This window comes from Rhinolophus sinicus, linkage group LG01, assembly GCF_036562045.2.
Source record: "Rhinolophus sinicus isolate RSC01 linkage group LG01, ASM3656204v1, whole genome shotgun sequence".
NCBI classification, from domain to species: Eukaryota; Metazoa; Chordata; class Mammalia; order Chiroptera; family Rhinolophidae; genus Rhinolophus; species Rhinolophus sinicus.
The window spans coordinates 43,038,924-43,053,689 of NC_133751.1; the positions used below are offsets into that span (position 1 = coordinate 43,038,924).

At 38.0% G+C, this 14,766-nt stretch overlaps 1 long non-coding RNA gene across 6 annotated transcripts in view; it reads left to right on the forward strand.

The window, feature by feature from the left end:
• LOC141570624 (uncharacterized) overlaps nucleotides 1-14,766 on the forward strand; it is a 755,563-nt gene that overhangs the window by 393,712 nt on the left and 347,085 nt on the right. For all 6 annotated transcript variants that reach the window (XR_012494839.1, XR_012494838.1, XR_012494842.1 and 3 more), the window contains one exon: nucleotides 8,023-8,147. This is a non-coding gene — a long non-coding RNA (uncharacterized LOC141570624). The remainder of the gene's footprint in view (nucleotides 1-8,022; nucleotides 8,148-14,766) is intronic.

Sequence of the window (14,766 nt, forward strand, 5' to 3'; positions counted from 1 at the left end):
ACCCTCCCTGCTTGTTTATCTCACCACCAGAAGGATTAGAAACCACCTGAATAGATGCCTTTCCAAACATAGGTCGAGGAACTGGGGAATGTTGATTTTTCTAAGCCTGAATTTTATAAATTGCCATCATCCTAGATTTAAAGTTGTCAGACATTTTTAGCTTCCATTTTGAAGATTTTCTTTCTAATTCTAGGATTTGGTTCGTTTACTAAAACTGGGAATTGCTCTTTTGCATCATCTCTTCTGCCCTTCCCTCCTCCCATCTCCCTCCTACGCATTTCTTGAAGCACATTTTGGTGCTTCAGCATAAAGGGCACTCCATAATATTCTCTTTGTTTCCCATTCTGCTATATGAAATGAGAAACCCTAGCATTCAGTATGTGAAAAGCTGGCATTGTGAGGTATTTGTAAGAATAGGCAACATTCAGCAAGACACTGACTAACATCAAAGGCAGATAAACTCTCTCCATACCCAAACCAAACAAACAATGAAAACCCACCCAGAGGTATTGCCAAATGCCCAGCCCCTCCCTCCGCTCTCTAGAATGTGGTTAAGTTTTTGGATTGCTACTTTCACAACCATTTGCTTTACTTTTTGCAACACCTTCTTTTCAGTTTGCTGGTTTAGCAAGTGATTAATGAGTTAATTAGCAAAGATTTCTAAAGTTATTTGAAGAATAAACACATCCTATTTACTGCAAGGCTGCATTATGTAACATCAGGAAGCTCAGTTAATTTTCCAAGCTTCTTACAAAACAACAATGAACCTTTTAAATGCAACTGCAATGACTTCAGAAGTTTTGCTAACCTTTTTATTAACTACCTATAGTAACGTAAGATTTTGATTTTTTGCTTTTTAGTTGATTCCATGGATACTTTTCTGTTGGGGAAAAGTCCCAATAAATATTCTCTCAGTGATTGTTATCGTAAGCATCCCCGAGATTGCCCTCATCCCATTCAAGCAAATCTGACCATTAATAATTAGTAAAGCTCGGTGAGGTGTACAAGGAAATGTAAGCCCTATTGTTTATTTGTCCTCAAAGGGCTTATAGTACACCTATTTCGAAACAATAATTCACAATAGAAGGCAGAAGCTGATGTGTCCTGTGAGTGCTGTGGATACATCAGTGTCGTGGGTGTGCAGAGAAAGACTTCCTGGCCGTCTCAGGGCTCCCTAAGCCCAAGAGGAGGTTGGACTTTAAGTTGGTCTTCAAAGGATTTATAATCTTTATGGAAGTGGAATTTATTCTAGGTGAAAGGAAAGTAGTCAAACACCAAGGAGGGTTCTGCGATACACGTTCAGGAGTTCGTGCATGGACAGGCCTGACGGAATGCAGGCTTCATTCAAGGTTAGGCTACGTTTGGAAAGAACACCAGAGGAAAGAACACCACAAATGCCCAGGCTGAGGAATGTTGTTTCACATATGAGGAATAGAATATTTCATAATACCTCGAGTTTGGAAGCAAAGAAATGATTAAATCCCGTATTTCAGCACTTTGAAATGATGGGAAGAGTAATCTTGTTTGTGAAATGATTAATCAACCCAGAATGCAGGAATTACACCATGATGGATGGAACAAAAGGGGAAATTGAACTCAAACTGTGGCTAGTATGGGAGTGGTATTTCCTTGCTCCTTCTTCTTTTCCAATAATGACAAAGTTGGGGGGGAACCCATATCTGTCAAAATGCCTTCCGCATAGTAGTGTTCGATATATGATGGATAGATACATGAATAAATAACCATTTGGTTGATGAACCCAATAAAATGAACAAGAGCCATCATGTAAAGCTGGGAAGGGAATTGCTTTTATATAACCCACTTTCTGCTTCATTAAAGATTAACTCATTTTAATCTACATATGACATGCGTATGGACAAGGAAACTGATCCTTTTTGTTCTACAGTTTAGACAAATGAAGAGCACAGACAGCAAACAAATGAAAGGAAATAGTAAACAAAACAGGGCAAAACAAAAGCCTGACACATCCAACATGTCAAGAAACTAAAATAATATATTGTTGATTGGTTGCCTCTCAGGGAAAAGTAGCTAAACCATCTCTTGAAAAAGAATGCTTAAATGTTTCCAGGTGGCTTTTACTCTGTCAGAACTCATTATGTGAATGGGGACACATATTTACAGGCTGCTAATACACAACTGATAAAAAACCATATCTGAATTATTTCTAAGTGTCCTGGGAGCCCAGAGGTAGCTAAAAGCGTCTCTGCTTAGATGTCACTCTCAATCATTTGCAGCTGTTACCTGAGTTGTCATTTAACCATAATCAGGGACTAGGATTTGAACTTGAATTAAGTTCCAATTTCCTTGCACTTGAAATTCAGCAAAAACAGTCAAGCACTAAATAAAATAGAATCAATATTAGTAATGTGATGGTTTGCCATTTAGAGGCATGAGGTAATACGTACAGTAATATGTTTTGGACCAATTACTAAAAAGCCAAAGTTGATTTCTAATCTTCATTAATTTTTTTTTTTTGACTTTTTCTGCAAATGTGGGCCTCCCTTCAATAAAGATTTCATTTTTGGTAGAAGTTCTAAAATGAGAGTTCATATATTGTTGCCATCTGTAAGCTGTTTAGTAAACTAAAGGGGCATGGACTAAGTCCTAGTTTATTTTCTTAGTATAAAATATCACTCATTTTTATGCAGGTTCCTTCTGAAGAACTAAACCTTTAGGTTGCTATTAAGAGCTAGATGCAGTTAAACCATGTAACCTCTCTGATTTTCAGTTTCTCCATCTAGTCTATAAAATAAAAGGTTGAACTAAATAATCTCCAAGGCCTATTCTTAGTTCTATTATTATTTATGATCCTGTGATTTCAACTTGGTTTCCATCCAAACTGGCAAAGACCTCTAAAATTTCCATCCAACCTGAAGGATGGTAGTGTGTTTGCTCCATTCATCAGCTGTCGAATTAAGTGAGTGGGCTTCAGCATGACAAAGCCTATTAGTCGGCACACTATGTGACACCTCTTTTGCAGCCATTTGTTTCATTTGATTAGAGTGGTGGTTTTCAAATGTGGTCCCTGGACCAGCACCATCAGCATCACTTGGGGATTTGTTAGAAATGCAGATTCTTTGGCCCTGCCCCAGACCTACCGAATTAGAAACTCTGGAGGGGACACCTGGCTTTCTGATTTTTAACAAGCCCTCTCTGTGTCGCTGATGCACGTTCAAGTTTGAGGACACTGCTCATGAAGTTTAAGTTTCAGGTTCAAACTCTGAAGTGGCCACTGATTTAATTCTGTCCTCTAACCTTAACCCACAGCATTACAAATGTCACCCACCATTCGTGAGAGATTGGATACACTGCTTGGCTGGATCAGCTCTGTTGCCACTCACAGACGTGAAGCTATTCATTTGTATTGAAAATGTTTTCAAGGGCATCTATTGCTCTGATCCCCAACTCCATACAAATAAAATCTTTTCTTTCATGAATCCTAAGTGACACCCTATCTTTGGTTAGATCTGATGTTTCCTTGGTGGACACTTCACTCATCTTTGTACCCTCCCATCTCCATATCTTGGCTCATAACTATTTTCTCCACTGCCTGGAATAATCCTGGATTTTATTTTCTATATAACAATACAAATCATCAAAACTTGCAGATAGTCACCATCTTTAAGAAGCCTTTCTTTAATCTCAACCCATAGGCACTCCTCTTATTTTAAAAAAATTCTGTCTCTTGAATACCCTAAAACTGTATCACCTGGAACAACATTCCTCAAATGGAATTATACAACCCAGTCACCTAAAAGGTTTTTAAAAATACTGTTTCCTGCGCTCCACTCCCATTGACCTACTGAGTCTCTCGGGTGCAGGATCTGTGCCTTTAACGGGCTTCTCATAAGATGCATGTGCAGCTAGACAAGGTGTTTAGAAATCGCTGAGCTGCAACAGGGATAGGCAAACTTATTCAGGAAAGGGCCACATGGTAAATATTTGGGGCCGCTAGGTCGCCTGATAGCTCTCCTAACCTCTGAGTCAAGATTCAGTCTCAACTCAGCTCTTACAGCACAAAAGCAGCCATAGGCAATATCTAAAGAAATGGCTATGGCTATGTTTCAATAAAACTTTATTTATAAAAACAGGGGCCAGGGGCTATAGTTTTCTGACCCCTGTGCTAGATTATTATTTAATTTGATTAAAATGAACTACAATATATAAAAGGTTACTCTGCACTTAGTAGGTGCTTTGGCGTGAACTAATAAATAAAGGGACCCAAACTAATGCAGTTGGTGGAACATTTTAAATTTAAAGTAGAGAATTATCAAAAAGTAATGCTACTAGATGATCTTGGCTAAAATCATGCTGACACGTGGAAACTCTTAGTGGTCGGGGGAGAGGGATAATGGTAAGCATGGAGTGTACATCTGAATTCTAATTAAGTCAGCTCATTTCTTGGTTTTCCATCTACAAATTATATTCTACCTAATTGATTTCCTGACAAAGGGTTGGTTGAGGAGTAATTTGCTTAATGTTTTAAAAATGCTACATAGATGCTAAGTGTTATTGCAGAAAGAGGTTTCTAAGGAAGAACCAAGAATAAGCAGCACAAACACTGTGCTTTTTGATTCCTTAGCAAAACCTTTAAATATCTCCTGGAAAGTGGCAGTTTGCCCCCAACTTAAATGTCACTCTGTTCTCCCATTTTACTCAGGAAAACCTCAAATACGTTGTGTGGGTGATATTGAAAGACCTCAGGATCAAAGTGTATTTAAAGTTGTTAAGAGGAAGCAGATGTTCTCCTTAGCTGGGCAAAAGATTCTCAGAGTTTCCAGGGAAATATAAACTTCTTGAAGGCCCCATGGGATCCTGCCTTAAAATGTCCTGCTTTTGTTTATGCCTCCCATATGCAAAACAGTGGTGAAATGTGTTGTTCTAGGAGAGACGGAAGAAAGTTAATGAGCTAGAAACAATAAGGAACTCTATACTTGGAAAAAAAAAAAAATAGAATGGATGTTATCCTTTAAAAAAAAAAAAAAAAAAGTAGGACAAGATTAGAATAGTCTTTTCCCTCAATTCTGATACATACAGAAGGTGCCAAAAACTGTGTACACATTTTAAGAAGGGACAAAAAAAACTGTATTAAAATTGTAATACTCAATATATATCGATAACAAAAGATGAGTACAAGTCACATTTGACTTCTGCAATTACAAGAGGTGCTCAAAGTGGTTACCATCAGCCTCCAGACACTACTGATTGAGGCGAACTCCTGCTTGAGCCACATTGACCAAAGTGTCCACTTGTATACATTTTTTGGCACCCCTGGTATGTATGTGTTTGTGTGTGTGTGGGTGTGTGTATGTAACTATATATGTACATATATATTAATATATATATATATATATATATACATATATATATATATATATATATACACACACATACATATATATATATATATATATATATATATATATATATATATATATATATATTCTTTAAACATCCATCTTCTCTAAATTACCCTGGTGGTTGGCTGGATTGACAATTAATTTTCTTTAAGACTCTCTGCTTTCATGTTTTTCCAGGTAAGCTAAGAAGTTCTATCTCATCCCCTATAGATTGTACCTTTTTTACTACAACTGGTAACCAAGAAATAGCTGCAATGGAAAAAAATATTTGGTGCTTTTCAACTTGAATAAAATCAAGTGTGAAACTAATGCTTTAAAGAGTGATCCAAATGCAGACAGCTATAATTTCCAGCCAGAAAAAATGTACATAGACTTGTGTTTCTCCCTGATCACAGTGGCATCAAGTAGTTGACCCTATAGATAAACATTAAACAAATGTAATATTTGTGTATTTTTTTTCTTAAATAAAAACTTGAGAAAAAGCTAAGTCAAGGGCAAAGAAGGGTCCTAGGAAGTTCAAGACCAGCCTAAATTTGAAAAGGGAAGTGGGGAAACAACTGGAATATTCATGGGTCCTGAATTACTGTAGAATGATTTTTTTGTTAAGTCCACAGTCTAACGTGAACTTGTTTTTCTATTTACTCTTTCTGGATAAATCAATGAGGGATTAATTGGTCAAACTCAAAATACAACTGTCATGACTATGGCTGTTTAAGCACATGATCAGTGAATTTGGTTTTTCATACATTTTGTTGAAGTTTATTAATTTCGGAACAGATCCTGGTGCCATTGTTGGGAACTAAGACAGATGTAAAGCGATCTAGAGAAAGAGAGGATGGAACTTCTCAGAAAGGCAATAGGGCATTCAGCTATTGAGGGGTTGTAAGGAAGTCTGGCTGGCCTTCATTTGGCAAGGTGTAGGGAGGAAAGTTTATTTAGGATATGCAGAATATCGACTGTATCTAAGTAATAAAAAAGGCATCTTAGACCTTAAGCAGCTCATCCTAAAATCCATGTTGCAGTCTCATGTCCAGACCTGGCATAGAGAGAAAGTGCATAGTAAAGATGTTTTGTGTGGACAAACGACTTCCTCCCATTAGGGCATGGAGCAGAATTAAAGGATCATCTTTGAAATTGTAATGGTGGTTACTGGCTTGTCTTTCCATCTCATATCAAGGAATTGGATGAATTATTTCACCTTGTCAAGAAAAGTGTCATAGAGTCAAGGAATGTTAGAGCTGGAAAGCAACCTCACTATTGGTTGTAGATGAATCACATTGTTGTAGATGAAGAAACAGAGATTCAAAGAAAAGAATTTCTTCCTCTAACACCTTTTTGTTGTTGTTGTTGTTTTTAACAAACATTTATATAGAGTTTTCCAGTTTACAAAGTTATTCTGCTTTCATTGTTTTCATTTTATCCCTACAACAACTGCATTGTAAATACTGTTATGAAAATAAAGCTGTTTTATAGATGAAAAAATTGGGGTCCAGGGAGATGAAGTGAAACATCATCCTTTCCTTCTCTCTCTCTTCATCCCCTATATACACTCGGTCACTTAGTCCAGTGGAAACTAACCCTTAAATATCGCTGGAATCTTTGCATACTTGGGTATTCCCAGCACAAAACTGCCTTGCATTTTCCTCTTGATCACAGCAACAGCTCATTATTGACCTACTTGCTACCGGGTGTGATCTTGACCCCCATCCTATCTCCAAATATTCCAAATCAAAGATGTGACCACATTACTTCTCAGTTTAAAACCTTCTCTGCAATGTAACAACAGACATACATTAAAATGTCTGACATACGTTTAAAAACTTCAATAAATCCCAGAGTGCACATCATCTATTCATGGAGTGAAAAGCGCCTTGAGCCCTGTGCCTATGGATTTAGTCTCAGTACTTATCCATCCTATTTTCACTCTCCTCCTCTACCACATTCATATGCTCTTTCCTGTTTTATAGTTCTCAATGGGTCAGCTGATAATGGGAGAGCAACTCATAGAAAGAATTGGAATGTCTCTTTCAACTTGAAGACGCATTCATCAGCTCCCTTGAATTTCTATTAGCTAACATAGTACCAAATATGTGGTAGACACTGAACGAAGTTTTGCTGAATGAATGATTGATTGCAAGATGGATGTTCCTTTAGTTCCATTTAAAGCCAAAATTGTACTATCTCTGTTTACTGAAGGCAAAGGGGCATGATTTACTTTTGCCACAATTCTTGACATATAGTGTGGTCAAAATGGAGGTTTCATTTAGGGATACTTTTTTCTCCAAATCTCTTCTAATGTTCTTCAATCAGTTTAAATTTTGTAGATATTAGTTGGCCATCTCTTATAGATAATAGGTATAAACGTGTGTGTATGTGTGTGTGTGTGTGTGTGTGTGTGTGTATGTATATATATATATATATATATATATATATATATATATATATATATATATATATATCTCCCATGAAATAACTTGACTTTTTGGGTGCTTAATGAATATACCATTAATTATTCAAATCCAACATAAGTTGTGAAGCTTGCGTGAATAAGTAGTAGAAAGCTTTTTTTCTGAGTTTGACAGGTGTTACTTTTATTTTCAAGTATGAAACATTTTAATGTATGTCTGTTGTTATATTGCAGATGAAGATTCCAATCCATCCATTTTCTGAGGTGTGAAAAGAAGGACAACTTTTTCATTAGCATCTATCTGGTCATGTTAACATGGACATTCACTTTCAACAATGACGACTGAGTTCTATTTTCTGGTGAGTATATTAATGGTGTGTTAATATTTTTCTCCTTTAATCATTTCACGAAAGAGGTTTATCAATTTCTTAATTGACCTCCATGTGCTTGAAAATTAGCAGTAATAAACACATGCAAATTGATGCCTATTTATATTGAACAAAACATCTTTGGGTTGGCTCCCACACTGCCCGTATCATACATTTTATTTTTTTTTGCATTAACTTTTTAATTTTTTTTTTGTCGAAAGCATGAAAAACTTTCATCTGCAAAGGATAACAAGAGTTTCGCCCTCCTCCCCTGAGTGATCTTCTACCTTTGATTTTGTTTTACTTACCATTTTTGATAGGTATTGATATAACTTTCACAAGCATTTTTATTTTCACCTCCAACCTGTTGGTCAACAGTGGTAGGCTTGAATATTCCTCTTTTGATAGTTCTCTTAAAATTAATGGAGGGGAGAGTGGCAGGAAAGAAGGGAAAGAAAGGTACCTATGGAGGGTGAACTTGGAGAGCATGACCCAACCATTAAGTTGAAGGCGGGGCACCGTTAGAATCCTGCACATCAGCCTGGGCCCTCTTGATTCCTTAGGAAGACTCTCTTTGAGTGGAACGGTGATGTGAACAATAGATGGTGGAAAATCGGGGAGTGGAGCCTACAACTGGTATAGAGGCTGTTTTATGATGTAGTCTGCATTTTTATAGCAGAGTCCAAGTATCAAGAAGTGTGGCTCATTTGTCTTGATGAGTAACAGCACAAATGTCACAAAGTGACTGCTAGTCCTGCTCATGCCATGCTAGTTCCTGAGCTAATTCTTACAGAGCAAAGAAGAATTTTTTTTATAGTTACCTGGTCATCGTTGTCTATCGGCCTGAGTTTGCCTTTCTGAATCCTAATGTACTGCCTTACTTCAAACCAAGCATAAGTATATTGTATAGTTAACTCCAGATATTTACTGGGATCCTAAAATGTACATGGCCAGGATGACTCCTACTGCTTGGGTCTCTCACCATTGTGCCCTTCAAACAAATGCTGATACTGATACTCAGACACTGGATCTAGTCCCTTTGGATCTTACCCTCCAGAGCTTGTTGGTGCAATTGGGTCAGTCATCCCAGTCCCTGCTCTTTCTAAGTAACGAGATGTCTCTACCAGTTCCTCCTAGCCTCTCTCTTCCCTTATTCCTGAACATCCATCACGACTCCTGCCCAAATTAGCCTAAATTCTGAAGGTTCAAAATCCTATTAATGTGCTGGGTTTGTCCATTGATTTGTAGATGACAAATATGTGTCAAATGGATTTGTCCCCAGAAGACAGAAAATAATATGTTCTAGAAGCAAGGAAACCTTTGGGAGCCTTAGGCAGGAGGGAAGGTTTGAGGACCCCATGAGCTTTTTAATCTTACTTTGAATATACAAGCTTTTCTTACCTGTCACAGGCTTGCTGCCATCCAAAAGCTTGTTATTATGTCAGAGCTTTAACAACTCAAGGTTAGCAGTAGAGGTAGAGTCATAGTCCAGACAGATAAATTGAGCCTGGGTTCCTTGGATGTGAGAAAGAGGTCTGGCAAAAAGTGTCATAGGCTGTCTGAAAAGCCCTCATTTCCTGTCTAAGAAGCAGTGACTTGTTCCCCTTGTATAATGGGGCCTACAAATGACACTAGAGCAGAAGGGTGATCACGCAACTGGATTGTGGTGTGGTGTAGTATTGTTCTGAGTGGAACAATTTCTGAGGTGGTTTTAAGAGGTAATTTGATTTAGATTCCTGGTAAAGAGGCAAGCACATCACTGCAGGATATAAGTGATGTGAAAGTTTCCGGAGAAAACTGAAAGCCAAGAGAATATGCCTTTGGTTATTGTAAGGTGCTTTAGGTTGTATTTTTCATTTTGCACTTAACTTTACCATCAAACTATTGTCCCTTGCCCACAGATGGAATTAAGAAACTTAAGTTATTTTTTTCTAGTTCAGATTTGCTGAAAGTGAATTCCAAGAATTACCTGTGTTAGTATTCTGGGGGTGCTTGTAAAAATTCCCCACCTGAGACCTACTGAATGAGTATCAAAGATGGCATGTGTGAATCTGTCCTTGAGGACCATTTAGTTCTGTTCCACCAGAGCAAGCTTCTGAGATATATATATATATATATATATATATATATATATATACACACACACACACACACACACACATATACATATATATGTGTGTGTATACATTCTACATGGTATTATGGCACATATATATATACACACATGTATACATACATATATGTGTGTGTGTATATATATATATATATATATATATATATATATATATGCCATAATACCATGTAGAATGGGCTCTATTCAGAACAAGAAACTAATGACAATGTTTTAAAACATTTTTGGGTGTGGGGAAATGCTTTTACTCTATGAATATACTTTTGACCTTCAGGGATTAGAAGAAGGGTAACCCCTAAGTCTACTGGGGGAGGGTGTGAATAGACAGATAGGCATGGTGGGTGACAGAAGAAGATCCATTGGGAGCATCCTGGGGAACCGAGGAGGCTCTGAAGGTCTTTAGGAATTGGAACCAAACTGGTATTTACCTTTTGGGTTTTTGTTGTTAGGTCTTGCAAGTGATGAACCTCAAAACAACTTTTCTAGGGTTAAATATATAACTAGTTGCCTCCGGATTGTTTGAGCGTTGTATGGAGCTACTTCCACCAGAAATTATTGTCTATGAATTTCCTCATTGAGGAATTCAAATTCATTAGAATTTGAGGTTTGCAAGGAGAATAGAACCATATAGCTGGGATCCAGGACCCTGAAAACAGGATTATGGATCCATTGAAAATGAGTCTTATGTGGTTGAGAAGTGATTATCTAGATATTCATGATGCAATATGATAGTCACTAGCTATCAGCTGCATTTGAAACTTACTAAAATTAAATCATATTCAAAATTTAGTTCATTTAGTCACTAGCACATTTCAGGTGCTCAGTAGCCATGTGTGGCTATCACATTGGCTATTGCAGATATAGAACGTTTCCATCAGTGCAGAGAATTCAGTTGCATAGCACTAATCTAGAAGAACTCTTTGGTGGGGATGGAAAGCAGAAATGTGTTTATTTACTGGAAGGCACTGGCCGGTACAGCATGGGGACTGTAGACTGGGGAAACAAAGGTAGCCTCAGGGTTGAAAGGATAATGTCTAATTCTGGGTGTACCAGGTTTGGCTACTTTCAGCTTGTAAAACTTAAAGCATCTCTGCAGTGTCATTCCAGTTTATATCTAGGCTAATTGCCAAGATGAATTCCTCACGCTGTCCTGATCTACTGAGTGTCTGCTTCCTTGTATGGCGGGGTGGTGTAGGGGGGTGAATTGGCATACTGGCCTACCAGGGAATGTGCCTGTCAGTATGAAAGGTGGCTTACCCTGCTACGTTGCTAATCAGGAACTGGACGTTTGTATTTTGGTTAGAAAAGCTAAGTCCCACTGGCGGTCCTTGTAAATGCTCATCTATCTGAAGAATGCAGACTTGGGAAGGACAGAAAGGAAGCCAGGTGCTTACTGCGTTCAAGCAACCCAACCAGAGAATCCATGTTCTGAGACTGTGTTGAGCTTAGGAAGCCAGACCCACCAGGCCAAGGGAAGAACGAGTCCCAGGGCAGGTTGCCAGAATTCTCCCCGGTCATTGTGTGTGGAAAAGAGAGTAGAAGGAATACAAGAGCATGAACCAGATGTTTCTAGAAGAAATTGCTCTCTTTGTTTTTGCTCAGGATGTCCTTTCTCTCCAGGACTCTGATATGAGAACATATGGAAGGGGCTGGGCTGGGGGAGGGGCATAGCACCAGAAAATCAAAGCCAGCCTTTCCCCGATCACTAAGGCTTTTTCTTCTCTGCCAAGCTTTTCTGACAGTCTCATTCTGTATGAGTTCTTTCCCAGGAGGCTCTTCATTTCCTGAAGCAAACAGTCTCCTGGCAGCCCCACCTTACCAGGCAGCCAGACTCAGCTGAATATCAGTAGCAAACAACACAGCTGGGACTCCTGCTAGGATAAGATTCCCTGGCAGGCTATCATGTGCCAGAAACTTTCAGGGATGTCATTTAGTTGATTTCTCATGGTGAACTTATGAGAGAGAAATTGTGATCTCTGTTCTTCAAAGAACCAAATTGAGGTTCTGAGAAATTGAATAACTTAGTAGAAGTCCCTGAACTGCACTGGTGAATAGAAGACTGCCCGAGGTACATTTGATGTCAAATCCACTTGCATTTCTGATACTAAACTACATTGTCAATAGGGCCTAACATTTAGTCCTTGAAATCCAAGGCCTAGCTCTTTCCATGGTAGGATTTTGTAGTGCAGGAAGGAGTGATGGTTACAGACATGATCGTTCATTTTATATGTCAATTTCCTGGACCATAGGGTGTCCAGATATTTGGTCAACCGCTATTCTGGGTGATTCTGCCAGGATGTGTTTGGTTGAGATAAACATTTTAATTAGTAGGATAAAGCAGATTGTTCTTCATTATGTGGTGGGCCTTATTTAATTAATTGAAGGCCTTGAGTAGAACAAAAGGACTGGCCCCCCAAGTAAGAGAAAATTCTCCTTCAGATTGCATCTGTAGCATCAGCTCTCCTGAGTCTCTAGCCTGCAGATTGGGACTCGCCAGCCTCTATCATCATGTGAGCCAATTCTTTATAATAAATCTCATTGTATGTAAATATGTATATCCTATTGGTTCTGTTTCCCTGGAGAACCCTCACTAACACACAAGGGATGGAGCGAGGGTGATGCTCCTCCACATTGAACAAGATCCAGGAGGCTGGGTCTTGATAGGCGCCCCTACCTTAGTTTTAGTTATTATAAATATTCCTCAATGTGCTTAAAATTAAATTTTAGACATGTAGAAATTATAATTTAGAAATTAAATGGAATGAAAAGAAGTAATTTTAAATGGGAACCAAGCATGAATCTCTTTTGCCTAGGAACCGTCTTTTCCCACCTAGCCTATTCAGAATTCCATGAGGCTGACCTGGGTTTATATAGATAAAATTCACAACGATCCTGCCAGTCAAAGTACAATCTTACTTTGTGTGTATAAAAGTTCAGCAAACATTCAGCAGATGAGAGAGCAACTGGAGCAGATTCGGAGAAAATCATCCAATTTACAACTGGGTCAATAAAAATATTAAATGGGAACCAGAGCTCTGGTGAGAGCTGTAGGCAAAGCTCTCACAGTGACTTCTTTGCTAGTAGTTTCCCTCTGCTTGTGGCATTGTCTGGGGTCATTGTAGTGGGTCACTGACATTTTTCTATCCCTTTGTGGGTTATCTGTAAAGTACATTACAGTAATCTGCTGTTGGCCATTTGGCACGCTCCAAGGCCAGGTGAATCTTTTGGAAAATATTGAGAGAAAACCCAGAGTTTATACTCCCATAATATCCAGACACTTGACATGAGCTGGTGAAAACTGCAGCAGAGGAAAAAGTTTGTACCAAAAACTCAATAGAAATTGATAGGTTTATGTGAGCTTTGTTATGTGGCTTGTAAGTTTGGAAACCCAAATACTAAGCATTCTTCAATAATGGAAGCCAATGAGACTGACAGCTCAAAGCATTCTGAGTAATTTTTTAATGTCATTTTTTTCTTCCTAAATATTAGTTTCAAGATATTGCAGCCGTTTAGTCACTGGTCTTACAGTATGTGCATGTTGAATTATGTCCTTGTTGCTTTTTTTATTTCCTTTATTTTGTGAAAGTGGTTTTTATAGGACACTCTTATTACCCCAACTATTCTCTAGTCATTTGGATCCATAGCTTAGACTTAGATAGAAGTACTCAAATACCCCACTCCAAGCACTGGCCCAGTTAAATGAATTCCTTTAATCATTTCTAGGTTAACCAGTGAGGATTTAGATTAGCTTCATAAAATAACAGCAGCAACATAGATGGAAATTAAAGATTTTGAGGAATAAAAAAAGAAATAAATGCTCACTTTATATTATGAAGGAAATAGAGAATCGTAGATTTCCCTGTTTGGCTCAATACATTTTTTTCTAAGAAATTTAGTTATAAACAGTAATGATGATCTATATTTGAAAAACTTAAATGACTTATTATTAAACCAGAGTGCATTTTTCGAATGTAATGAACTAGTGCGTACTTTAAAAACACTATCCTTATATTAAATCAGAAGGGTTTCTATAAAGATCTGGATTGTGTATTTAAACTTGATCCCTCCTACCACAGTGCATACCACAAAACACACAATACTCGCTCTCTTTCTGAGTAATGGGCGAGCTGCTTCATATCTTTCAGGTCTTAGCTTAGGTGTCATTTCCTTGGAGAAGTCTTCCCTGATTATTCAATCTAAAACAGGTCCCCAGCTATTCTCTATCACATACTGTGTTTATTTCCTGGAAATCACTGAACGCAACTTGTACCTCTTGAATGAAATTGCTTATGCACCTGTTTGCTCATGTATACTCTAAGTTCCTTGACTACAGGACCGTGCTGCCTTGGTGTCTGGAACATAGTTGGTGTCCAATAAATATTTGTTGAATGAAAAATTTACAACACAGATAAATGAGAAAGCAGTTAATTGTTTTTAATAAAGAACTTACCAGAGGTTTTCTTTAAATGATGACCATAT